A 26467-nucleotide genomic window follows, 5' to 3' on the forward strand; every position below is an offset into this window, starting at 1 on the left:
GAACGGGGGTTTCAGCCCAGGATCCGTCGTGGCTCAGCAGTCTCTGGGTACAGCCAGCAGGAGCTCGCTGCCTCTAGCAGGTGTCCCCTCAGAGGGAAGGTGCTGTCACCCTCACTGCGCTCCAGGAGAGCTCCCAGGGACCCATTTTGGATCCCTGTCCATGGGCCGCAGGCGAGCGGGCCTCAGTCACAACAATGCTTTGTCCTGGCCATGGCCTGGGCACCTCTCGAACAAAGATGTTATGCCATTCAGGCAAGAAAATCAGTTTCCAAGGCTGCTGATAATAAAAAAAAAGGAGTTCATTGGGCAGCAGCAGTTCCTGGGAGCAGAGGAGTTTCTGAGACACTCCAGAGACGCTGAGCCAGGTGCTGCTCGTCAAGGCCGAGCCTAACGAGCGTTCCTGAGATCTGCTACGGCCTGGAAAGGGGGGGTGATGCACCATAAAAACTAAACCTTCAGCAGCGAGCTGCAAATATATCTGACTGAAGTTTATTTCCAGCTATTTACACTAAGAATTTTGTGTTAATTTAGCTGCCTTTACTGTTTACTTTAGAAGAAAACAAGTTCAGATTGGTTTTGGTTTTTTTTTGTTTTTGGGGGTGGGGGTGTATATGATTGAAATTACCTGGAGAATTACATATTAAATTCTTATGACTGTGGTAAAAATTTGAATTCTCCATATATTTCTCCTGGTTGATTTACAGGAAAAATAGTTCATATTTATATTACTGCAAGCTCTGTTGTAAGTTTTGAAATTAATACGTGAAAACTGTCCCCAACTAGGTTCAAATCCATTCTAAACTGACTTCTATTAACAAATAATTCCTCTTTGTTCTTTGAAATAGTTCTTGAATAACGGCAAAGACTATAAGATTGATTTTGATAAACCATTAGATCTAGAGCATACATAGAGGGTAGGTAGCCCTGTGATAAAATCCATGGATTTATTCAGCAGGGCTTCAGATTCTTAATAAGGATGCAGGTTCTCTATAAACTTGTAAACAAGTGAAAAATCAGTACATCAGACTTACATACAAGCTGGAAATTGGTTCTAAACCAAATAGTTCTCACTTGTCTTATAGTCAGGCATTTTTCGGAAGTCTGAAAATCCATCTAGTACTACTAGTGACCACAAAAGTCAAGGTTAAAGACCAGACTGACCCAACTTTCACACATCAAAGAGGCAATAGATAACTAAGGTTCAAAGATGCCAACAAATGACTGAATAGCTTGCCCTTCTGTGGTAAAGCTGAGATAAACTCATCAGTACTTCTCACATAGTAAACAATGCTTTTCTTCCAAGAATATACCATTAAGCCATATGGAAAAATTTAATATTTCACTCACAGCAAGTTGTATTTGGTAAGTATTGTACAAGACATATTGCATACAGTCATTTCCTCTGGTTCAATCTGCTGTCTTTTAGTCCAGAATGATAACAAGTTGTTTACATCAACTAGAAGAAATATACCTATTATGCATATCCTATACCCATATTACCCATGAAGGGCTAACCCTTCCTGAGTTAGTCTTGCAATTTATATCATGTTCTAGTTTTGTCTCACAAATAACATCTTCCATCAAACTGACACATCCTTTTCTTTAACTTTCTTTTATAATAAATATCCCACCTCTTAAATCTGTTTTCATTAGCAAAGACATGGCTGAGACAGAAAGGGCTTCTATGTGGGCAGAAGACACTTCCATTTCCTTTAGCTATTATTGAATGTTTTTATTTGTGTTTTTACATCACTTCAGCATAGTGCATCTTATTATGACTGACAGGTCTGTAATGGGATTTTTTGCTGTCCTCATCAGGTTTCAGAAAAAAGAGACAAGTTTTAGTTGTTTTGACCTGTAAGCTTTTGCCAACATTAGACTTATAAATTATTGTGTGTCTTTCAGCTACTGGTCTCTTGCCAGACATCAGTAACAATTGTCTACCTTTTATTTATAACTATCCAGTCTGGATTGTTCAGTTTTATGAAATTATTTTATCTGATTAGATCTTAGTGAAAGTCCTGCTCATCTGCCTGGAAATTTCCACTTACACAAGGAGTATGGTGTAAGGCTTATTTTAACTAACTCCAAGGCTTGTTTTAACTAACTCCAAGCTTTACTTTGTTTGAAATTACATGAAAATGTTCTGCCTTCTAGATTTTCATGCCTTCTAGCAGAAAACCATGTATTAAGTATTAGACAAAGGTATTTTAAAATTTTATATTGAATTAATAGAACTGGCAAAATAGTGAAAAAACAACAAAGCCTTTTGCTTTAAACATTGCAAATAAAAGTTAATTACCTGACAAATAACAAGTGATATCAAAGAACAGTAATACATTAAATGGGAATGCACAATATCCAATTATTAGGAACCTGTTAACCCTGTTAGATAATAACCATAATCAAGTAAACACACAAGGGGTCAACCAACCAATAAAAAAATGAATTAAAAAACCCCACAGAGAGGTTGCTTTCAAACACTATCCCAAAATACTACTTTTTGCAGACTGGAGAGAAAAAGCCAGTTGACATACACTGCACTGAAAGGTGTCATGGCAAATACACGAGCAGCAGGCTTTATTACCATACAGAACATTTCAAGTGAGTAGATGTGAAATCAGCTGGGAAAGAGCTGAGTATACAAAGCATTTCTGAAAGATAAAAATATCAGAATCCTTGCATTTTTGTCAAAAGTGACAAAAACCCCTCAACAAACAAAACCCAAAAACAAACAACAAAAACCCCAACTACTGGAGAAAGATAAAGCAGAGAACAGGGACACTTAATTCTACTTTATTTACTTTCTTCTATGTTAGCTAAAATCCTTCAGCTTGGTTTAGGATTAGATATTGTAAGCAAAAGGAACAGGATTCCTTAGCATCAACTATTTGGTCAATATTTTATAAATCAGGCTACTCTAATGCCCTGAAAAAAAAGTTAATCTCAGTCTGTCATCAAGACATGATATCAGGCTGAGAAACTGCCCTGACCCTCTCAGAGAGCCACTGCTAATGTCAGTGGGATTACAACTGCAACCCACTCTGCCTTTCTCTCCCTAGAAATATATATTTAGTGTTGCGTATCAGTTTGCATGTTCATTTTCAAGCACTAATGGCTTCTGAAAGAAGTTAAGATTTTGCATGCAGTTGATATTTGTACTTTTGTTAGAGGGGAAAAATATATTTACAAAGAAATCTTGACCCACTCAAAATTCAAAAGGCGATCTCTTGGCTGGGGTAAATTCACCAAGAATGTATGGGTTTGAAAATAAATTCCATTTTTTGGGCATATGATATAATATAAATGCTTTGTAATGTAAATGCATTGTAATATAAATGCTTTGCAAGGTAAATGGTTTGTATATGGTTGTACTTATATAAATGGTTCTTCCTTACTTTTGACAATGATTGGTTATATAATCTCTATAAAGGCTTTTTTTAGGCAACTTTATATGCACAGGAAAGACTTCAGTGGGGCTGACATGCACAGTGGAAGACTCCTGCACTTAAAGGTACAAGTATAACCATGAGTTTGAAAAGCTTTCTATTATAGTCCTTAGATTAGAAAAGATTTTAAATTAAACTAGAATATAAAGGTTCCTTGTTTCCATCAAAAAAAAAATAACAACCAAACAACCAAACAAAAAACCCACCAATACATGTGTCTTTTACATACCATCCCATTTCCAGTTCATTCTAGCAAAAATTTATTTCTGGATAAATTTGCTGAATGGGTGGGTTCAGCTGTCTGTAATAAAACATTAAAGATGAATACAGATGCTAGGAACTAATTTAATAAATAAATATAGAAGATACAACCTTACTTCATGGTACGTGTTTAGTATTTTGAAAATCACAGTTAAACAAGCAGCATGTGGGATTATCTGGGGGAAGCCACAATTAACATTGTGTTAACACTGTTAAATGAGAAGTGTTTGTCTCCTGCAGCTTTCCTACAACTCAAAAGCTTTTATAACTCATGTAGCATTAAATTAAACATCAAAACACAACAGTTCATGCTGTATTTTAAATCACTTCAAATACTTTGATAATGTACTATGTCATATGATGGTGCAAAGGGCCTGAAATTATTTTTTGTCAGGAGCAAAGAATTTTAAATTTTTTTCTGAAAATTTTGAAATTATTTAACTTTCACACATGTTCAAGCATGACTCCTTCTGTGGAATGGAATTTCACTTCCTCACAGTTTTATCTCCCGAGTGATGAACCTAAGGTATATTATTTTAGCATGTGTTGTTCCATCTGACAGGTTAGATTTTAAATAAGTTTAAAACTGTTTTGCTCATACCAGCTGTCTGCCTATCATTGCTGAATAAATAAACACTAGAAAGACATATATAATCTAAGGGTGGCTGCCTGATTACCACTTTAAGCTCCTTGTTTAGAAAGGCAAACCCATTTCCACCTGGATGTGCTGATTGACATTAAGCTTCTGAAACATTTAACAAACTAAATTATTATTTCTGATCAGTGTTGCAGTTGTGACTAAATCTTACAAGTATCTTACAACTCAAGACAAATCTGCATGAATTACAATTTAATGTAGAACTACAAAACCAGATGTATAAAATCTGTCAATTCAGATATTTTTCTTCATATGAAATAAAATCTCCCTTTCTCAGAGAATCCTGTCAAACTAGGAATGTAAAAAATTATTTTTTACTGCTTAATTATAGATTTGATCCTTCACTAAGTTAGTTCCTGTTACTCCTTAATTAAATGGATAAAATCTCTTTATGTAGGTTTCTGTAAAAGTGACATGAAGAGCTTGACAAAACTCAAGATGAATTTGTAAGCTATTTCAATATTGTTAAAGCTCTCCTGAGGGAGCTGCCAGGAGCTGGCAGCTCATGAGACAGTGGCTGATGAGACCAGGGCAGGACCAAGAGTGGTAGCAGCCATGTCCTCTCACAGAACTAAAAAGCCCGTGGGCACCATTAGTGACGGGTATTAAATCCAGCTGGCAGGCAGTCACAATGGTGCTCCCTGGGGCTCAGTACCAGACAGTCCTGTTTAATATCTTTGTCAATTACCTGGACAAAAGGACTGTGTGTACCCTCAGTCAGTTCACAGATGACACTGTGTGGGGCAGGAGTGTTGATCTGCAGCAGGGCAGGAAGGTTCTGCAGGGGGATCTGGACAAGCTGGATTTTTGAACTGCAGCCAATTGTGTCAGGTTCAACAAGGCCCAGTGTCAGGTCCTGCACTTGGGTCACAACCCCATGCAGTGCTGCAGACTGGGGAAGAGTGGCTGGAAAACAGCCCTGTGGAAAAGGATCTGGGGGTGCTGGTCCACGGTCAGCTAAACATGAGCCAGCGTGTAGCCAGGTGGCCAACAAGGCCAGTGGCATCCTGGTCTGGAACAACAATAATGTGGGCAGCAGGACCAGGGCAGTGATTGTCCCACTGTACCCAACACTACTGAGGCCACACCTCAAGTCTTGTGTCCAGTATTGGGCCCCTCATGGCAAGAAGGACATTTAAGGGCTAGAGCATGTCCAGAGAAGGGCAGTGGAGTTGCCTGGGGAAGGGTCTGGAGCACAAGGCTTAAAGGCAATTGAAGCTGGGGGTGTTTAAACTGGGAAAAAAGAGTCTGAGGGGAGATCTTATCACTCTACAACTGCCTGAAAGGATGTTGGGGTGAGATAGGGATTGGTCTCTTCTCCCAGGTGAAAAATTGTAGGACCAGAGAAAATGGCTCCAGGGACCATTTGCATCAGGGGAGATTTAGATTGGATAGCAGGAAAAAAGTCTTCAAGGAAAGGATTGTCAAGTATTGGTACAGGCTGCCCAGGGAAGGGGTTGAGTCATTATTCCTGGAGATACTTAAAAGACTTGCAGATATGGGAATTAGAGACATGGTTTAGTGGTGGACTTGCTGTGTTGAGCTGATGGTCCATTATTTTAAAGGTATTTTCCAACCTAAATTTTAAGATTTATTGAGGAATACATTTAATGCAGGTAGACTTCAGTGTGCTTAGACTGCATACATTACAAGAGGGTATACAATCCCAGGGATTCCTTTGAGGCCACTCCTCAGAGGCATCAGCTCAAGCTGTTTCTGTGTTACCACACAGTGAATAAAATGCTTTAAGGAATGTGATGTCTGAGACTCTATTATGGGAACCCAAAAGTTGAGCTGGTCAGGAAATCTTGTGTGACTGCGTGAGTGTGGGGTGTGCAGGGAGGGAATCAAGTGGGGCTCCTGTCAGGTCACTGGAGCCATCTCCTGCAAAAAGGATTCAGTCCCAGCAGTGAATGTGTCTGGTGGTGGGAGTGTGACAGCCAGAGTGCTCCTGAACAGTCAGACAGAGAAAATTCCTTCACAGTTTCTTTGATGTATGCCCCATACCTCTGCTTAATTTTATTCTTGGGGTGATTGTCATCACGTGTCCAAGGTAAGCATATATAGCTCATGCAACCTAGTACATTTTAATCTTAGAAAACTGCCTGCTCTGTTCCAAAGATGAATATTATTTTAAATTCAGAAATGCTGCACACTCCTCCAGAAGTAACACAGAAGCTTTTTCTCACAGAGATTTTACTTTCACCATCACGACACTTGTAGTGCTTAAACTGGAATAAGTCTGGTCTGTTTGAAAACACAGGTGGAAATCACAGCAATCTACCAATGTAGATTAGGATAAAACACAATAAAAGGGAGACAGGAGCAGTATCTGTATTCACCGGAGCATTGGACATCAACACACCCATTAAACTCACTCATCATGACAGCAGGCGGCCTTCATTGGTAAATCTTGGTCTTCCTTCTTTTCTCCATTAATGTGCTTTTGTTTCTCCTACTTCACTAAGTCATTCAGGGTGAAAGTAAAATTCTAACTGGTTTCATTCAAGATAAACAAAACTCAATCAGAAGACTAAGAAACTATTCTCAGTTTAAATAAATTGTCTTGTATTTTTTTTAGGAAGTCACTTTTTTTTTAGAAGCCACCTTTACCTTTTCTAGAAGTCTCTACTATTTTTGTATTTAAAGATATCTTACATATTTTTAAGTTAAGTTTTTGGAACTTGCCTGAGTTTCCTTCCAGTCGCCAGTGTTCCGCTGCCTCCAATCTAAACAGCCACATAACTTCCACATAGATTTTCTTTAACCACTGGTTTCTGGATTTTCATGATTCTCAGAGACAATAAATGAACATTCATGAAATTTTTACGTGGGAGGGGTTTTATAAAAATGTAGCAATGCATATCTGTTTTCTTCAGTGGCTAGTGAAAGGTACGATCATAAACACTAGCATTCATCTAAGATGCAGATAAACTAAATTAATAAAAATAGAACATCCTAATTCTGTACACAAAAATGGAACAGTTCTGCAAAATTTTCCTGTCATTGGGTTATTAAATTAATGTAGAAATTATTCACACTTTAACAAGATGGTAATTATTTTCAAGCAGAAGCAGGTTGCTACGTAACTATTCTTCATGCAAACAATCTTACTTGCAAAAAAATTCGTTATTATTTCTGCCAACTCCTTTGCAGAACAAGGTTGGTAATTACTTTTTATCTATATTGATTCACAGAAACATGAAAATTAATGACTTTTTATTCTGATATTTGCTTTGAAAACTCTATAAAATTGCTAAGATTACAGGATATTTTTGCTATGCAACAGAGTCTGAAATCTGCTTTTCCCAAGGACCACTCGTTTCTGTTTAATACAAGGATGGCAAGAACAAAGCATCACAAAGAATTTTTTGTTCTTTTTTTTTTCAGAAGCGTTTGACTCATGTCCTTGATATAAATTGACACTTTTAACTTGCTTCATCTTGCAATTATGTCAACACTTTTATCATAACAAATGCTTACCAATATATTGGAAACAGCTCTCCAAGTTTTAGCAAACCAGCTGGCAGCTGCTGCATGTGTGGTTCTGACTGATAACCAGTCCCTGCATTTCCCCAAGCCAGATGCAAGCAACAGTAAACAGGTGGAGTAGGTGGTCACCAGAGAGCAGGAAACATGGAGCTTTTTTTGGTATTTCTGTTGGAATTCTATGGTGAAATCTTCTGGGGCACCTAGCAGAAAGGCTCTGCTTTTTCAGTCCCCACAAGTTGTGTGCACACATGCATGCACATACCTAAGGTGGAACAATAAAGTGCAAGAAGGGAATTTGGCTGACATTCCCCTTGGGAAAGCTGACATGTTCTATGATTAGCTGTCAGCTATGCTAGCAAGCTTTGAGAACTCCAAGATGTCACTTATAGAGTGTCATTACTAGAATAATTGTGATTACTGTCACACACAACAAAGTCTTCAGAAGAGAAGTACAAAAATCTAAGTGCTTTGCTGAAAGACAATGATAGGTCTTGCACATCTGTAGAGAAATTTACTACAGATGAACATGGTTACAATGCCTTGTGTGTGTGAGCGTGTGTTTTCCAACATTGTTTTTTATTTACATAAATTAATGAATAGATTAAAAAACAGTCAACATATCCATAAATGTACTATTGCATTTTTACCTTTTCTTTTTTACAGACATGCAACATGCAATACAAGGGGTTAAAAATAAAATTTTCAAAGGTCCTAGCAGGAATGTCCTATGGCATGAACTGGGCATCAAGCAGAGGCTCTATATTGGCGCCAAATGAACTGGTTTGAGAACTCTGACTAGTAACAGAGACCTCAAAAGCTCCCTTCTAAGATACAGAGCTAGTTGGCATGGAAATATATGGCTTCTAGGCTGCAAGGTAGTTTCTCTGTATGGTCTCGTGTTGTGGCTTGCTTCATGTCCCACAGATAACTCAGGTGACCATAGTACTGCACTGAGTTATGTGGACATATTTTAAGATACATCTTTTGAGATTAAGTTCATCAACAACAGGAAAAAAAAAATTAGGAGCCTCTGTGCATAGAGGAAGTGAGGCTTTCAGTTCTCCAGGAAAATTTGTGACTTTTTGGTGATTTTTACAGGATGCCTTTAAGTGTTTAAATGTTATTAGAAATGCACTGAATTTTAAGCCTAAGACCTTAAGAAACTTTAGATTATTTAAAACTCATCAAAAGCTCTTACCCAGATGAAAAAAGAAACCCCATAATATTAATCCCTCACAGAATGGAATTGTAAATGCAAAAAATCTTGAATGTTCAGAAATAGTGACCATTAGCACTTTGCTGACCAAACCCTTACATGCAAACTTTTATACTTATATAGAGTTCCCTCAGTACACACTCACAGGTTCAGGCACATGACTAAATAGCCTCTGAAAAACATCAGTACTAGGCATGTAAACATAATGTGCACATTCTGTCTGTGATACATCTTATTGGAGGTTTTGCTTTACTACACCTGCCTGTAGACATCTGGATGTACATACATTTGCCTCAACGGTATTTTCCTTAGAGCTTCCAAATGTATGAAAAAGATGTTTGGCGAGCCATGTGCAAAAAAGAATGGGAGGGAGCATATGTTCTCTTGTAAATAATTCATGGATTTTCTTCCTGTTCTTTAGCTAATTTGGAGCAGCTTGGAGAATTTTCCCTCCTATTGAAAATGCATAAATGCCTTGCAAATCATCCCAGATATTATAGTGTCTGGAATCATGCCAAAGGATCACAAACTAAAGTTTGCCTGCCTGCTGATTCAATAATCTTGGGATAAAGATGATAGGAAATCAAGGATTACACATAATAGTCTTTTGGCGTCTTGACTTGCTCAGGGATATCAGCTAATGGGCTGAGATGCTTAATTCCACTGAGCCCAGAGACTGTGATTGGTGGGTAAAGTGAGAAATGGTTAATTACCACAGATCTTACTGAGACCCCTCAACCACTGATTTTTCAGGGCAAGAACCAAGGGATCTATCACATTGCTTCTTGCACTTGCTTTTAAGCACATAAATTTATCAGTCTCTATCAAGTGCTAAAAGCCTCAGTGCTTTCAGGGCCGTTTGGACAATGTTACAATAACGGCAGGATGCAAATAGCTCTCCTGTTTGAGTGTAGTAACAGAGGACATCTGTACCTTTTAGTTGTGGTTACCACCCTTTAACACTGGAAAGTACAATGTTAAGCTCAGAAAAACAGAAAAGCACACTAAGAACTTTCTGTCAAAATTCTAATTGCATGTGATATGTCAATATTCTAGTTGCATGCTCAAGGTATTTACATGAACATTTATGGCAGACCAACAGCTGGAACATCAGACTAGTTTTGAAACACAGAGAAGTTTGATTACAAAGGATACTTGGAGGCCATGTGGTCTCTAGTTACTCAGAAAACTGAAGAAGCTAACATGAATTCCCTAGACTTTCCTGAAAACAAACACTACCTGGTGTCCTTTCCCCTTGCTTTTCTTGAAAGGACATGCTGCCAAAATGCCTCACTAAAGAACCTCAGCCTCAGTGGAAAGTGCCCCTTATGACGGAACCTGGATTTTCATAAAGTACACAGAATAGTAGATTTAGAGGGAAAATGCTGACTTAGTTTTGAAAATTTGGAACACACCATTTGGTGCACTGAGCTTTTAATGTCTTAGAGGCATAACAAAAAACTCAAAGCTTTTAAATCTATCCAGGAATTACTTGGTTTTAGGAGAGCTAATATGGATCAAGCTTCTCATCCTAAATATTCCCCCAACAGTAAGTTAATACAGCATTAGAGAAGTTGTGGTAGAACTAAAGCATTTTTACCCTGAAGCAATTAGTTGTGGTTTTGTTAACAACTACTTCATTTTTTAGATAGTTATATAGAAACCATATGTTCAGAATGGAAATTTGCAGAGGTAAATTATAATATCGTAGTCTCAAAGGAGTTTAATGGCTTCTTTAAATATACACATAATTAAGACTTCAGAACTGATAAATACCAGTAATAAATATTCTCATTTTATCTCCTGCCAAAATCTCTTCTGTTCCAGGAAAACCAATCAGCCATCCCATAATTGGAATTCACAGGATCTTGAAAGTATACATTCTGTCTTGTGTCAGCAGTAGTGTGGCCAGCAGGACCAGGGCAGTGATCATCCCCCTGGACCTCGCACTGGTGAGGCCACATCTCAAATACTGTGTCCTGTTTTCAGCCTGACAAGAAGGACATTGAGGTGTTGGAGCAACAAGCTGATAAATTATTTAGAGCACAAGTCTTACGAGGAGTTTGTGAAGGAGCTGGGGCTGTTTCACCTGGACAAAAGGAGTCTCAGTAGAGACCTGAAAGGAAGTTGTATCCCAATGGGAATTGGTCTTTCTTCCAAGCAACAGGTGACAGGGGAGAGGAAATGGCCTCAAGTTGCACCAGGGAAGGCTTAGATTGCATATTCGGAAAAAATGCTTCACAGGAAAAGCTATCAACAGTTGGAACAGGCTGCCCAGGGAAGTGGCTGAGTCATTCATGAAGGTATTTAACAGACATTCAGGTGTCGCACTTTGGGGACATGATTTAGTGGTGGACCTGGCAGTGCTGGGTTAACTGTTAACTTATGATGATCTTAGAGGACTTTTCCAACCTAAACAGTTCCATGATTTGCTGAATTTTTTCTTTATTAAAAAAAATAAAAAAAATCTGAGAATTTAAAATTAAATATAAAAGAAAAATCTGAGAGCAATGCAAATTTAATAATAAAAATTATAAAGCAAAGAATTAGAAGAGGTATTTACAGAGCAATGAAAGGAATGAAAAAGCATTGCATATTTTAATCGGGAAGACCAGGAGTGAAGCTGTGTGCTTCTATCTACCAGCAGCAAACAAATTGGTGGAGTCCCCAAAGCACACAGGGGCATGTAAGGAAGAAACTTCTCTTCCCAGAAAAGAAAATTTCAGGCCATGCAATTGAATTAAGCAAATAATGAGAAAGCAAATATAGTGTTCAGAAATTCAACAGAGCTCCAGCAGGAGGAAATGCTTAATAGAACAAAGGATGCCTCTGCATCTCAGCTCCTTAAGTGGTTATGTGTTCAGCTCACCATCAGTTAGTACTGTCTGTGCTGGCTCCAGGGTGTGTGAAGGCACTGCAAACTGGGAAGCTGAGCTGCACTTGGCTAGCACAGAGACAGGTCTTCAATAGATGTGGAAAAAATAGTGAGAGATAGAAAACCCAAAGTATAAATATTAATAGCAAAACATTGGCTCTTTTTCTGCATACCCTGCAAGAATTTCACTACTAAACTTAGATCTGAAGTGTAGCTGCTGACCAAGTCTTCATGAGACAGGAGCTGGAAAAATTTTGCATCCACTGGGAAAACAAACAAGACATGTCCCTACTTGAATAGCATTGTCAGCACGGCGTCAATGTCACCATGGTGCTGTCATTTTACTACAGCACAAACAACACAAGATATATGGGTCGTTATGAGTCACAACAGTAAACCTGAACCCTGATCCTTTCAAAACACATAATCTAACCCTGCATAATCTGTATACTTTGGTTCTACCTGTTTGATTAATGAGGAAAATAGTACTTATTTGCTTGACACATAGGGCCACTGAGATACTTTATTTGAACATATTTTGCCTTTTGTAGTCAATCTCAAGGGGAGACTGTTTCAACTAATTAACCCTCCACTTGCTGAACTCTGGTGAAAATGGGCCTGCCTTGTCTCATTACCTCTGCTTCAGCTGTCAGAGCCACCTAAATGTGGATTTCAACTCCAGTGTACATCATAAGAAATGGTTCCCTGCCCTTATGGGGCTCTGAATGATGGTTATAAAAGCCATGTTAGAACAGGCAGTCATACATTGGGATGCCTAAGGTAGCTGTCTCTGCTGTAACAAAAGGACAGTGAAAAAGCAAAAAGCTAACAACTGCCAGACAGTTTTCTCTCTGTGATGTTCAGCAGCTTTAGGACACATTAATTGTTGGCTTTAGATTACCCCAGATGCTGGCTTAGCATTCCAATTAACCTGCTGCAACTTTTAATGATTGTGTCATACAAGTAAACTCTAGTTATGTGTTTTCAGCTGTCTCAAAATCTTGGAGGTGGGCATAAAAATTCAAGCTTTTTTGTCAATTTATGACTTTATTTCCCTCTATAGCAAGATGGTTTAGATTACCTTTCATTATTTCATAAGCAGCGCTGTTTCAGGGCTCAAATACCTTTCTTGGAGCACCAGTGAGAAAAGCTTGTGGCACTCAGAGTTATTCCTCTTTCAGATATTAGAAACTGCGCCATTTTCTGTCTCCTCTTGGACTGAATGTCATTGATTTTGTTCAGTCCCTCTCTCTAATCTTTTTACATCCTCATGTTTTAATGATATGCCACAAAAGTTCCTAGCAGGATTTGGAACTGTGCCTCCTTGCAGAGCTTTCAATAAACTTTTCATCTGTAAAGAAACTCCAAGATAAATATAGAAAGAGAAGACAGTAAGGACAAAATTTAGGTTCTACAGGATAAATACACAGTAAAGCTGTTTATCTCTGGTATCCACTAGGCATCTTATCAACTCGATTGGCTTATATCCTTGCTAATCTTTTACTCTGAAATGACAGGATTTTTCAAAGCTAAATATTTTTAAAAATTTGACTTTTTCTGTCCTTGACATTTCTGTTCAAGGACTTCCTTTGTAGGTACATGTTCTAGTACTCCAGATCTCTTCACTTATGCGCTGTGGAAGAGGGAAGAAGAAAGAGGCCAGTTTTTTATACACATTGCTGTGACATTCAATTTTACTGTGCATTTTAGGATTCTTCCAAGATGCCAGTATTCTAGATCAGAGTTTGTACAGCAGAGAGACCACAAACTGTTGTATTGGCACCTGTGCTCAGAAACTGTAGTGAGAACATAGAAGACAATTTCTTCAAGCTATGCAGAAATTCTATATGCATGGTCAGTTGACCACACTGATGTTAAATCAGCAATTAAGCTTGACAAAAAAGTAACAGTATCTGTATTGTCAAGGCAGTCCTAATGGAAGAAAGATAGTATTTTTTGTCAAAGTGGAATGGCATTTGTTAAGGACAACCTGACATAAGATCAGAATATCCTAAACGACTCTGCTACACTTATGTTGGCTTCTTTTAAAGCCAGTAGAAATGGTTGCAAACCCACATAACCCTTTAAGTGATGTAAATAATGTATCGGATATAATCAAAATAACTGTATAAGTGCCTGGAATAACTGCACTTGTTAATCCATTCAGAGGGACTAACTTTGCCTGAACAGAGCTAAATAAGAACTTGCCAGCTCTTTCACACCCAGCCAATGCATATTCCCTCCCCTGACCAAGGCAGCCCCTGGGTTTCAGTAATAGTTGTACCCTCAGTCTATGGTCAATCTATGGATAACGGGGTGGGTGGGAATCTATATTAGCAGAAAAACTAAGCTCTAAGCCTCTTATTTGAGAAAATTTTACACTGGAGTGAAATGGTATTGAATGTACCTTCATAATAACCTTGAAGAGTCAATGTTTGTATTATTTAGAGATGTTGACTAACTATTCAGCTATGTACATCCAGAGGCTAATGCCCAGAAATCATGAGTGCATACCAAATATCTATTTAAAAATCAAGTTCATTTGAGTTACAGAAAATTCAGAAAGACCAAACAACTATTAGGATTTAAAACAATCCTTTTAATCACTTGAGATCAACTTAGTTCTAACAGGACACAACTTGAGGAAAAAACTTTGAGCTTATTTCTGTTCTTATAATTACATTTTCTGAGGAAATATTGATAGATTTGAGTAGACTTCACATATACCTGTCAAATGAGGTTCTTTACTTACATGTTTTTTTTCCATGAAAGGGCTGACTTGGAAGCCCCAGAGAAAGACACAATTAATCTTGCTACTTTCCCAATTCTTCAGTAGGATACAGAATCACAGAATCACAGAATAATGAGGTTGGAAGAGACCTCTAAGATCATTGAGTCCAACCTATGTCCTAACACCTCAACTCAGAGTTACTATTTATTTTGGAGTGCAAGAAAAAAGTTCTTGTTTAAAAACTGCTTATTATCTCATTTGTCCAACCATGTTAGTTAGTGATTAAAGTTGGGGGTCAAAGATAAGCCCGAGAATGCTTTGCTGACTAGGAGTTCACACACAGAAATAGGGCCTCAGTCATACCAGCTGCTGACCAGTTACTGTTGTGGCAAATATGCACATTCCATCTAATTGGGTCAATATGTATATTCCTACTTCCTAAAAGGAAAAAAAAAAATAACTCAGGTAGAAACTCTTAAGTCATGCAACAGGAAAATTAGGCAGGCACTCAAATCTCAGACTGAAAGAGCTCACTGGGGACATTCGACTGTTCTGTAAAAAAAGTCAGTTTATTCACTTGGCCTGTTATTGAAATAGACTGATAGAATCTGTGTAGTCAATAGTTTTTCTTCCAGGTAATCGATTACCTGCATCAAGCCTCCTGAATTCCTCACAGACCAAAAGCCTTGGAGAATCCATTTAACTGTTGTGCATATTTTAGTTTCCTAATCTATTGACCAACATAGTAACATTAATTTGCCTCTGCAGTTTTCTGTTGACTTGATTCACACCTGCCTTGTAAGCCCTGAGAAAAAGACTTTTTTCAAGGAACATAAGACATCATCAATTTTCTAAAAAGCAGAGTTAAATTCTTCCAAGATTCACTTCTTTTTCTGTATCACCACCCATTTAGAGAACTACTTTTAACTCTTCCAGGATTGATCTACAGTAATCTCCTTAGTACACCTTAATTCAGAGAACTTTCTGACTGTGTCCAAAAGCCTAAATCAAAACCAAATGCTTTCAGCTATGCCTTGATGTTATAGAAGTAGAAACAAAACCCAAATCCTACCTTCAGTCCTCAGACTGTTTAGGCCATATCCTTGGCCTCCCATTTAAACCTTCTTGGCCTTGCAAGTCTGCTAGGAATGCTGATAGAAGAAAAGAAAGAAAGTAGAAAAGCTTTGTTACCTCTCTCTTGGCCCAAAGACTTATAATGAAATTATTTGGGTAGGAAGGGACTTTAAAGATCATCTAGCTACAACTCCCCTGCCCTAGGCAGAGACACCTTTTACTATAGCTTGATTATTTTAAAATAATAAATAATAAAAGCTCACCAATTCTTGCTGTCACTCCTGCTACTGGCTCTAATGCTTCTTTCACCTAATACTGTAGTGTTAGTTATCAGGCTTTGGTGTTATCAGCCTTTAGTGTGGCACCTCAAAGGGTGACTCTAATAGCTCCACTTTATAGCATCCTTTCAACGACTGAAAGGGTAGCGACACAGGCGTTTTATGAAGAGTTATTAGGCAACCTGCAACAGATAACAGCAGTAGAACAATTAGCCACATTCATCAAGATCACCTGAACAAGGAACAGCATGTCAGACACATTTGTATCCACTTCAAAAGAGACTATAAATCTCAATATGTGAGTTTAGAAGACTTATTAGACTTCCATGCCTTGACAAGTGTTTTATTTTAATTTCATTCTACACTGCAATGAGTTGCTGACATGCAGTTATTTCTTTCAGTCGTGGAATTGAGCCAGGTTTTTTTGCAGTCATATGTCTCTTGACCTAGTGATAGAAAAGATTTGTATAATAGCATTCTAGAAAGGGGTAAAAAATTCAGGTACACTGAAGAGAAATAGTTGCATATAGGATCTGACAGAGATAAGTTACGAAAGTCTGTTATTCATTATTGTTGTGAGTCTCCAGATTTTCCTCCCTTTCTTAAAAACATGGTTAGGAAGAGAAGATTAGCATCAGCATTTTCAAGCTTTGGTTCATCCTGTAGGATTAAAATAATTACCTACTTTTGCATTCACACACAATTAAAGGTAGATTAATAAATTGGAATACATTTAATGCTAGAGGAATTATTTAAGGGCACCTGCACTTACTGAAGTGAGGCACTGAGATAAAAAAGTATTACGCAATCTATGTTGAGTTCCTTGTTTATCACAAATTACCTGTAAGACTGAGGAAATAACTTTGAACAGAAATTGTTTACAAGAGTGTTTATTCCATAAGGTAGCTAAGCAAGTCGGAAGTAGAATGCTCAACTATTCCAGTGGGTTTAGTATGATTCTTACTAATAAATGTAAACATCTCAAAGCCCAGTCTCAGTAGAGCTTTTCAGCAATGTCCAAAGCTACCAACTCAAGTAGCAACTACTTGTCATAGACTTGCTCAGATCACTCACCAAGCCAGTGTCAGAAATTATAAAACAGCTCAAAGATCACCGATCTCACAAACAGGGTAAACATTGCAAAGCTAAGCAAGTAAATGAAGGGCACAGATATCTTCCTTATCAAAAGGGAGAAATAAGTGTCAAGAAATATCAATCTGAAATAAAGAAAACACCACAGAGACATTAATGCATGCCATTTACTTTAATTAGTGAGTGGCTATCTGCTGTTCTAACAAAAGAGACACTTCAACAAAATAGAATGAGCCTGCATGACTCCCTTGGCAAATGCAGGGCAAAATAACTTTCTTATTAAAAGGATATAAAATTCAGCAGAATAAAGACAAAGACAAAAAGGGTAAGAAATGCACCCTCAACAAAATATTCAACTAAACTACAAAATGAATGCTGTACAAATGCAATAATTGGAGAAAGCAAACACTTTCTCCACATCATCATCACAATCACAGCTAGGAAGCACTTGCTAATGTTGCAGCAGATGACATACCTTTCATTAAAATTTTTAAATAGTTTTTAATAATTTAAACAGCAAAAAATTCTATTAAAAGGAAAAGTGTTTTGCTGACTAAGAACTTCAGGTAATTGTACTGGACATCTAATTGAATTCTCTGAAAATTATTTATTTATCTTTTTTCTCAGTAACTTTCCTTATAATTTTGTCATACGGAAAATGTCATTCTGTCAGGGGAAGTACTGCTCTACCTGTGTACTAAACAGCTCCAATTCCAATGTAGCCACAGCTCACTGACTTCCTTTCAGTGTGAAACCAGCCTGCCAGTGCAAGGCACACCAATTTTAAGATTTTTTTCTTGCTTTTTCTGCCTACAGCTCCACATCAAAAGTGCTTGCTCACTCGCTTTTGAACTTCTCACTTACACATTCTGTTTTGAGTCTTTGCTTTTCTCAGTCTTGGAGTCAAGTAAAAACTCCAATGCTTCAATTTACAGTTTTGTAGGGAATGTTAACATCCTTTTACCTTTTTTTCTTGATTGGTTTTATTTTAAACCACAAACATGTACTACAGTACAAATTACTCTTGTTACCCTAGATTCTGTTTGTGCTTGGATAAAACAACAAAACAAGACTCTTATCTCCCTAAAGAGTGTAGTCCAAATGCTCAAATTTCAATGAGATATTTATAATCATTCATTTGATGTCAGCCCTTGAACTTCATCCAGGAGTTATAAAGAGGAGAGATGAGCAGAGAGGTTGAGGGGAGCAGTCACTGGGAATACTCTTTACTGAGTTACATTATTTCCTTATATACACAAAGGTACCCCTGCCAGTCGGATCAGAGGCCTCTGTGACCTGACAGGAAAAACTGAAAAAAAACCAAGCTAACCACACAAGAAACCACCCCCAAAACCAAGGAAAAAGCTGGCTCCAGATTGACTCATGCAATTTTCCAAATTTTAAGCAATACTGAAACACTGAATAAATCTCATGAAACTGAAAACAAATTAGTACAATTGCATTCCTTCTTTTAGGATGAGGGAGAAGTTCCTGCCTTATTCCAGAGGAAATAAGAGAACGTAATAATGCTTTAGTGGCAAAAGTCTCCCCGAAGTCTTATCACAGCAGGGATGATGGTGGGGAATCAATTGTCCTAATCTGACTTTAATTAATTCTATAATGAGCATATAATTTCACCTTTCTGCAGCACAAAACATATTAATTATGAGTACAAGGGCACAAACTATAAAATTAAAGCAAAATTAGGACATAATTTCCTTTCCTTCAAGTGCTAAATAGAGAAGGAAAATAAGGCAGAAGATCAGAGCTTTCTAACTGGTACGTGAATAAAAAGAAACCGTACAAAAATCCTGGCATAATTAGTTAAGCATACATCACAATCCTTTTTCTAATTTAGGTATTTTCTAGTTCCTTGGGTTGTTTCTCTTTTCTTGGATACACATTTCATTATCTCAAAAAATGTCTCATTTCAGCCCTTGAAGAAAATGTCAGTCTTTCTTCAAGGAATACAAAGTAATGAGATGCAAAGGGCTGTATACATACAGAGAAATCTGAGACAAGATATTACAAGATTAAAATATTTTACAAGAGTTTATTAATTTGCTACAGTTTAAAAGGAGAGAATGGACTTAGCTGGAATGAGTCTTCCAGATCTAGAGAAAAGAACCTTGAACATCTTATTCTTACTGAATTTCTTAAGCCCAAATTGCTAGCAAAGATCAAATATAGGTACTTTACCCAGATGACTGGTAAGACCAGTTACATCAGTCTCTCAAATTAATATCTGTCCAGATGCTACAGTATACTTCTTTCTTCACCCACCCTTTGTCTATGTCCAATAAAATACTGTTTTACTCTGCCTCTTCCCCTTTAGATATAAACAAGGATGCCTGACTTCTGGACCATGTAGTGATCATGGATTCCATTGGAATTGATCACTGATTCTCCTGTGCAGCTCTATGAATAATTTTCTAAAGATAGTAAAAATATATGAAAATACATTGTGTTATTACTAACTAATAAATGTCACCTGAAATATCACGCAGAATACTTTTCTTGCACAAAGCAAGTTATCAGCAAATGCACAATACTGTGACAATGTTGTGGTCATCTAAGTAGCAACTCAAATCTCTGCAGTAACAACTGCAACAGAAATTAGCCTTTCCCAAACCAGTTTACCCATGGCAATGATAATACCTGTCACATCACAGCTATTTTTGGCCATCATAATTCTCCTCCTTCACTGTGCTCCAGAAGTGAAAAGACTGTCCTAATTTTCAGTGAAACAGGTGGCACCACACTTCAGTTCAGCAAAAAAAGCAGAATACACAGGCTTGCCAGTTTGTCCCAACTTGCTGTTTATTCTAACAGTAGTGCTGACAAATATTGAAAAAACACTGACACAAGTTAAACTAAAAGTTATATAAACACTCATCACAAGATTTTATTTCCTGAAAGTGACAAATCTCTTTGGAACTTTCACTTTGCCATTATGAAAACGAGAATACCCCTTTCCTCACAGTTACACTGCTTTACTTTTGACCTAGGGAAATTATGCTGTCAAGAATTACAGAGGATGACATGACAGCGCTTTGCCTCTGTTGTATCTGGAGAGTGGGAAAGGGAAAGGAGCAGAGAAGAGAAGATATGCATAAAAGAAAAAATGCAGATCCAGCATGGAAAGCACTTGCAAATAGATTATTGCACCTGCAAGGCTTGTGTTGCTGTTGTCCAAAGATTTGATTCTTTTTGTTGGGTTGTAGTAAGGGAAGAGGTGAGTACTATGCTTGGTGTTTCAGAACATTCACCACACAGTAGCAGACACTCCTGTCATCTAGTATGGGATATATTGAATCCAAATGACACAGCTGACAAAAAGAGTTATGTAGCTCCATGAGTTTGTGTACTTTATTGCTTACATTAGCTCCTGAGAAGAGAAAAAGGGATCTCAATGGGCTGTAAATCTTCACTGAAGCTCCTCATGACATTGTCTCCTTGCATTAGGGAAAGTGAAGGTGACATGTGGTACCTGCCTATCACGAGTATGGCCAGCATGAGATGTTTCTGATGCTCGGCTGTCTGACACCTCTCACAGCAAACAGCTAGAGTCCAAGCATGGGCTGAAGGGAATAAAATTGCCAATACATCTTTTTGGAGACAAGTTTCACTTCTCATTACCCACATGGCTGTATGAAGTCTTCAGAGAAAGATTTAAAATTCTTTGCAGATTCATATAAAAAACCAAAGGGTTTGTCCTGAAAGAAGTGAAAACATTTACCTTATCTTCCTTCTCTTCGATAAAGCATCTGTAAAGTCTGCTGACAAAGCCTTACAATATTTAATTTGCTGTGCAGTTGCAGACCTAACAGCTGCCAAGTCACAGCACTGCCTCCTAACAACTGCCTTGTTGTCAGTGAGTGAGTAGGTGTAACTTAGGGTAGTTTACTCAGAATGGGGACATCAGGAAGGCATCCAGCTACCAGTATGATAAGACTTGTGGCTGGATTGGGCAAGTTAGCTGGAGGAAAAATACTGCTGTTTTTTAGCCAGCTGAGTCACAATTAGCAATCAGCATTTGGATGGTTTTGACATTTTCTGATTTCCTTTGGTATTTCTGTAGTCTGATGCCATCAATCCCAGTTGACTTCAAAACTTAGGCAAATTGGGAAAATCAGCAAGAATTAAGTACAAAAAGCACATTTCACCATTAGTACTGTTCTGACCATTTATCTGTCACAAACCAGAGTAGTTTGCCTCTGTATCCACATCTGACAGACCATCATAGTTCCGTTTGTGGTCTCTGGTGTCCTGACTTAGTGTGTTCGCTTAGAATCACTCAGACTGAGTAACAGTAGTATTACTCAAACTCCTTTTGCCAGCTGCCAGGGTCAGCATCTTCCTGTTATCTTGTAGGTCTGAGGGGAATATGATTTTTCTTCTTTGCCAAAGGAAAGACCTGGAGACGTGTCTTTCTTCTTCGTATGATGCATGCTTTTACTGGGAAGACTTAGAAAAACAGGAAATTAAGAGGGCTAAAACTGTGTAGCCCTGTTCTGTCATGTGAGATTGGATTGGTTTAAAGTGATTGGCCTCTTGCACATTCCTCTTACCAATTTTGTTATTTCCACTTTATGATGTCTGACTGCTGTGTAACTAATGGCATTAGCTCTGCTGCTGGAGCATGCTGCCATGCATGTCATAAACTTTCATACACGTGTGGCATTACAAGCATGACAATTTGACATCTGCTTAGTTTAAAGCATATTTACAAGAGATTACACAAACCAGGAGAGTTTATCCATCTTTCTTTCAGGGATTAGCTTTGGTAGGCAAAGCCAAGAATAAATGTATCCTACAAACAGGGAAAGACTGTCACTTGTTTCAGCAAATCAACATAAGAATTGTTTCCTAATAGCACTCTCTGCTTAAGCTGTGGCTGTATAAAGCTGTTGAAGACAAACCAGCTGGCTAATACCTGTGTGCAGTGCAGAGTTCTCATCTAGAATGTACAGTATCAAAGTAAGAGCAATTTTGTATTTCAGTGCTTTACATAATCAAGTTTTGGCATGATAATGAGCCCAAGGTGCACAGTGCACAATATTCCTTTGCTCATCAACTAATCTCTCCCCAAGAGACAGTCACTTACACTATGTTGTTTTAAATCTCACCACAGTTTGGAGTACTCAGTAATTTTCAGGAAAATCCTTACCTGTTTTGTGCTTAGTCTGCAATTTGAAATATGACAGAGCATATTGAAGGCATCCTTTCAACAGACTCACCCAAGCTCTGCTTTGCACAGTTACTGGATGTTTTTTATGTACATATATAGATATATGGTGGTGAATAATTCAAAGAGGAAGATACACTTAGTACTAGGGAGACATGATGTTATTTGATCTGCTTTGGTAAAGTTATTTTCCATCACAAAATTTGGAGAAATGATGTTCACTTAAATATTTAACAGTATGCAGAGACATCACCGTGCATTTTCCTTTAAAAAATACTTTATTATATCAGTTTTAAATGATGAAACTAAAGCTAAAGTTATTTAAATTAGGTTTAACATGGATAAGGAAGTTTTTGAGAAAGTTAATGCTTTTTCAGCATCCTGCTAACACTGTGCACTATTTGCACCCTTAAGTGCAAAACCCTGTTATAAAACTCATTCCATAAAAAACAACATCATGAAGTTTTGTTTCCCCAACGAACCTGTGCACAATTAAGGTGAATTTAGAAGTCAGAACATTTTCATAGACATGCACACATACAGAGATACTATAACTAACTTTGCTTTAAATTCTCTATAATCACTTGGTTCTTTCTCCTTCTGCCATCTCTTCCCTCTTCATCAAAATAACAGCAAAATGGAACATTATTTTATTGATAACTCATATAACGGAAGGTGAAACAGCTGAGTCTCTAACCTGGAATTAAGATTCTGTGATTTTAATATCAATATTTGATACATTTATTGGTACCTATATTCAGTAAGCCGACTGGGCATTCAAGAACATCTAAAGACAGAGGGCTTATGAGGTGTGTGCACATGTGTGAATTATTTCTATTTGTATTTCCAGTTGGCTAATGTGAGTCAGCTCTTGTTGATCCAGAAGCTACATACAGCCATATTATGAGACCACTGTGGCCAGAATATGCATTTCCTCTGCTGCATTCTAAAAGGGTCCTTAAAGATTTAAATAAGATATTTGCTCAGACACTTTACTACATAGAACTTCTGTAGGACAGTTAAGTTACCCCTATTCACTTTGGTGTTTGAGAAGAAAATAATGCAAGTGTATTTGTCAGTGCAAATCTGCATGGAGTTTCACAGGACCAAATCAAAAGAATCATTATATTCCTTTAATATGACTGTATAACACAGAAAATAGTGTTTCAGTAAGTGTTTGCTATTTCATTCATATATCTTTTGGGTGTGTGATAAGGAATCTTTCTGGCATGCTATCCAGTTTTAGTCTAAAAAAAGAAACATTCCAGTCTCTACCAAAAATCAAAAGAATAATTTCCTCCCTGTGTCGAAGTGCAACTAAAGTTACGAGTCCTTTTAAGAGAAGTTGTCATACTGAGGCTTTAAGTTTTAGCTTTCATATTTTCCAGATTCTGGACTGCATCAGCATATAACTCTGAACTTCATATAAAGTGTTAGCAAGTTCTCTTCACAGTTTAGTCAGACAAAACAATCCTTTTCCAGCTCGAGAACCAAGGACACGATTGCAGCTTCAGGCCCCAAAAGTATAAACAGCAAATTGAGGAGAGCAATCTGGGAGGATGGGACTTCATAACCTAAAGTTGCAATTGGACAATTAACCCCAATATATAAATGGACCAAAATTTATAAAAGTGTGAAAACTCGTGACTGGTCCTACATCTCAGTTGCAGCCTCAGTCAGGCTCTTTTACTGCTCAAGGTGTATCCTCTGAAGGCCTTTAAATAAATACCTACTTTATTCCTTTAACACTGTCTAGCCTCTGTTCTAGGTAGCCTCTCAAGGCATCAATAAAAGGCATTCTGCTTGATCAGATTCTCCACCATCACAGTAAAGACCAGATCCATGGTGCACCCAGTACTTGATAGAATATGACAAGCAAACCCAGCTGCTCACGCCATCCCTGGCATCTACAAGTCTTCCATTGTACCTTTTAAGTATTAACCTGTGCTGTGTAAGCACAAACCCTTCCTTTCTTCCCAGCTATTGCAAACCAAATAAAATTGTGTATCAGAATACATGAAATCTTAGAATACAGTGCAGCTGAGTGAAATAGCTGCAGACACACCACAGCAGTCCAGTACACTCATGAACAGCCCTCTAGCACACTGGGATTACCAATATTCCAGTAACCCTCACCTACAAGACTCATGAACAACACTCTCAAAAATTACCACATGCTTGGAAATAACCTAAAAACTAAATACAAAACGTGTTCTTAAAGGACATATCATTTTCCCTAAGCATATGAAGAAATTGTTCCCAAAATTACAGTGTCTGATTTTAAAAGGCCACAGAGAAAAACTTTAAAGTTTTTGACAACCAAAAAATTTATGTGATTAGAAAGATTACTTGATATAAAGGCTAGATTTCTATTCTAAATCTCTATTACTACTAGCAAAACCTCATTAAACCTCAATTGATAATTCTTCATCTACTTTTTTGTACAAAGTGTTTGTATATAGGTTGTCTTTTAACCAGTCCATTTGTTATAGTGTCTTTTTATGTTTTCTTTCTCAATCTCACTCTACCATTCCACATTCTCTGTACACCAACAGAACAGGCCATAATTGAAAATTATTGAAAGGGATTTCTATTGGTGTAACTGGCATATGGTTCAGGTGCATGATCTTCCTCAGCAAATGCAAAACAATTACACTTTTCTGGCAGTACAATCCATTTTTCAGCCGAGTCCCAAAATAATGGTTCTTACTGAAGAACATGTGGGAAAGGTCATCAAGATTATAAGTTCTCTATGGGATGTTTCCACTTTGTCTCATAATTAAATCCTTTGAGCTCTGATACTTCACTGAAATTAATGTACAAAAAAAAAAAAAAATCAAACCTGAACAAAAAGAGACCTTTATACTAGGCTTAAAAAAATAATAAAACAAGTATCTTGCTTTGTTGTTCAGGAAGTGCAGACAACACACTTTTGCAAATTGACACTCACTGTCAAATACCATTCTCATGAGTTAAGATCAAAACAATACAGCTAGATATATGTACCTGAGCTGCAAATGGAGTTTGTGTATCCAGGCACTGTATAGATAAAGAAAGCAATTGCTAAGTAGCAGAATGTCATATTAAACCTTGGAAATCATTACAGTTTATCCCTTCCCTCCAGGAAAAAAAAATTGTTTCTGAAACATTAAAGTGCCTTGTTGGAACACATTTTTTTCTAGGAGAGGAGCACTGTAAAACCTCCATCACCCAAGGAAGCCGGAGGAGCTGCCAATGAGCACAGCTGTCCAGAGCCAGGGTTCTGCCCTGCTCACCTTGACGTCTGCACTGCCCTGGGCTCCATGCATCCCCTGAGAGGCAGCGCCCCAGGTCTGGCTCTGCTCCTTCCTGGGTCCTCACCCTCACCCGCTCTGGTCCCTGCTGGGATCAGCACAGCCTGTGCCCCCAGTGAGGTGACAGTGCCCTGGGCACAGCTCTGATGCAGCCACAGAGCTGGTAGTGATAGTGCCCAAGGCCCTGGTGCCTTCCACTCTTTGTTCCTGCCCCAGTCAATGCTCCTGTCCAGTAGGTAACCACACTCAGCTGGCCTCAGAACCATGGGCAAGCTGCTGTAATTAGCAAACCAAAAATTATCCATACTGCCCTACACTAATAAACACCTGGGTAAAAGTCCTTTCTTCATGATACTTTGTATTATGGTAATAGATATTTTTTTTTCATTTTTCTCTCTAAGCATCTTTAATTCAAGAAATTTATAGTGGGAGAGGCTGGAAATCATGCAGCAAAGAGCAGAATGATTCCACAAGTACTGAAAAAGCAATTAGGTAAAAAGTAGTTGGAGAGGACCCCACTATCTCTAGGCCAAAAAGAAAAAATAAAAAGGATAAGAACAGGTTTCAAAATCCAGACTCTAATTTTCCTGCTATAATCTGCCTGAGATAATACTTGCTTTAGTCTTTCATTATCATTCTGGTGGGCTGAGAATCTTAAATCTCTTCTTGTCTCTACATTTAACATTACAGGTGAAGATAATCAAGAATCAAGAAAGTGTATGAGCAAAAGTATTACTGAACAAAGTTAATTAACCTCTCTTACCATTAAAACTCTCTGTGTGTATGAAAAATATATCAGAAAGTTGCTTCGTATGACTTCTGTTGCTTGATTCTTCTAATGACCACATAGAACATAGTCA

Source organism: Oenanthe melanoleuca, chromosome 5 (genome assembly GCF_029582105.1).
Source record: "Oenanthe melanoleuca isolate GR-GAL-2019-014 chromosome 5, OMel1.0, whole genome shotgun sequence".
In the NCBI taxonomy this organism is placed as follows: domain Eukaryota; kingdom Metazoa; phylum Chordata; class Aves; order Passeriformes; family Muscicapidae; genus Oenanthe; species Oenanthe melanoleuca.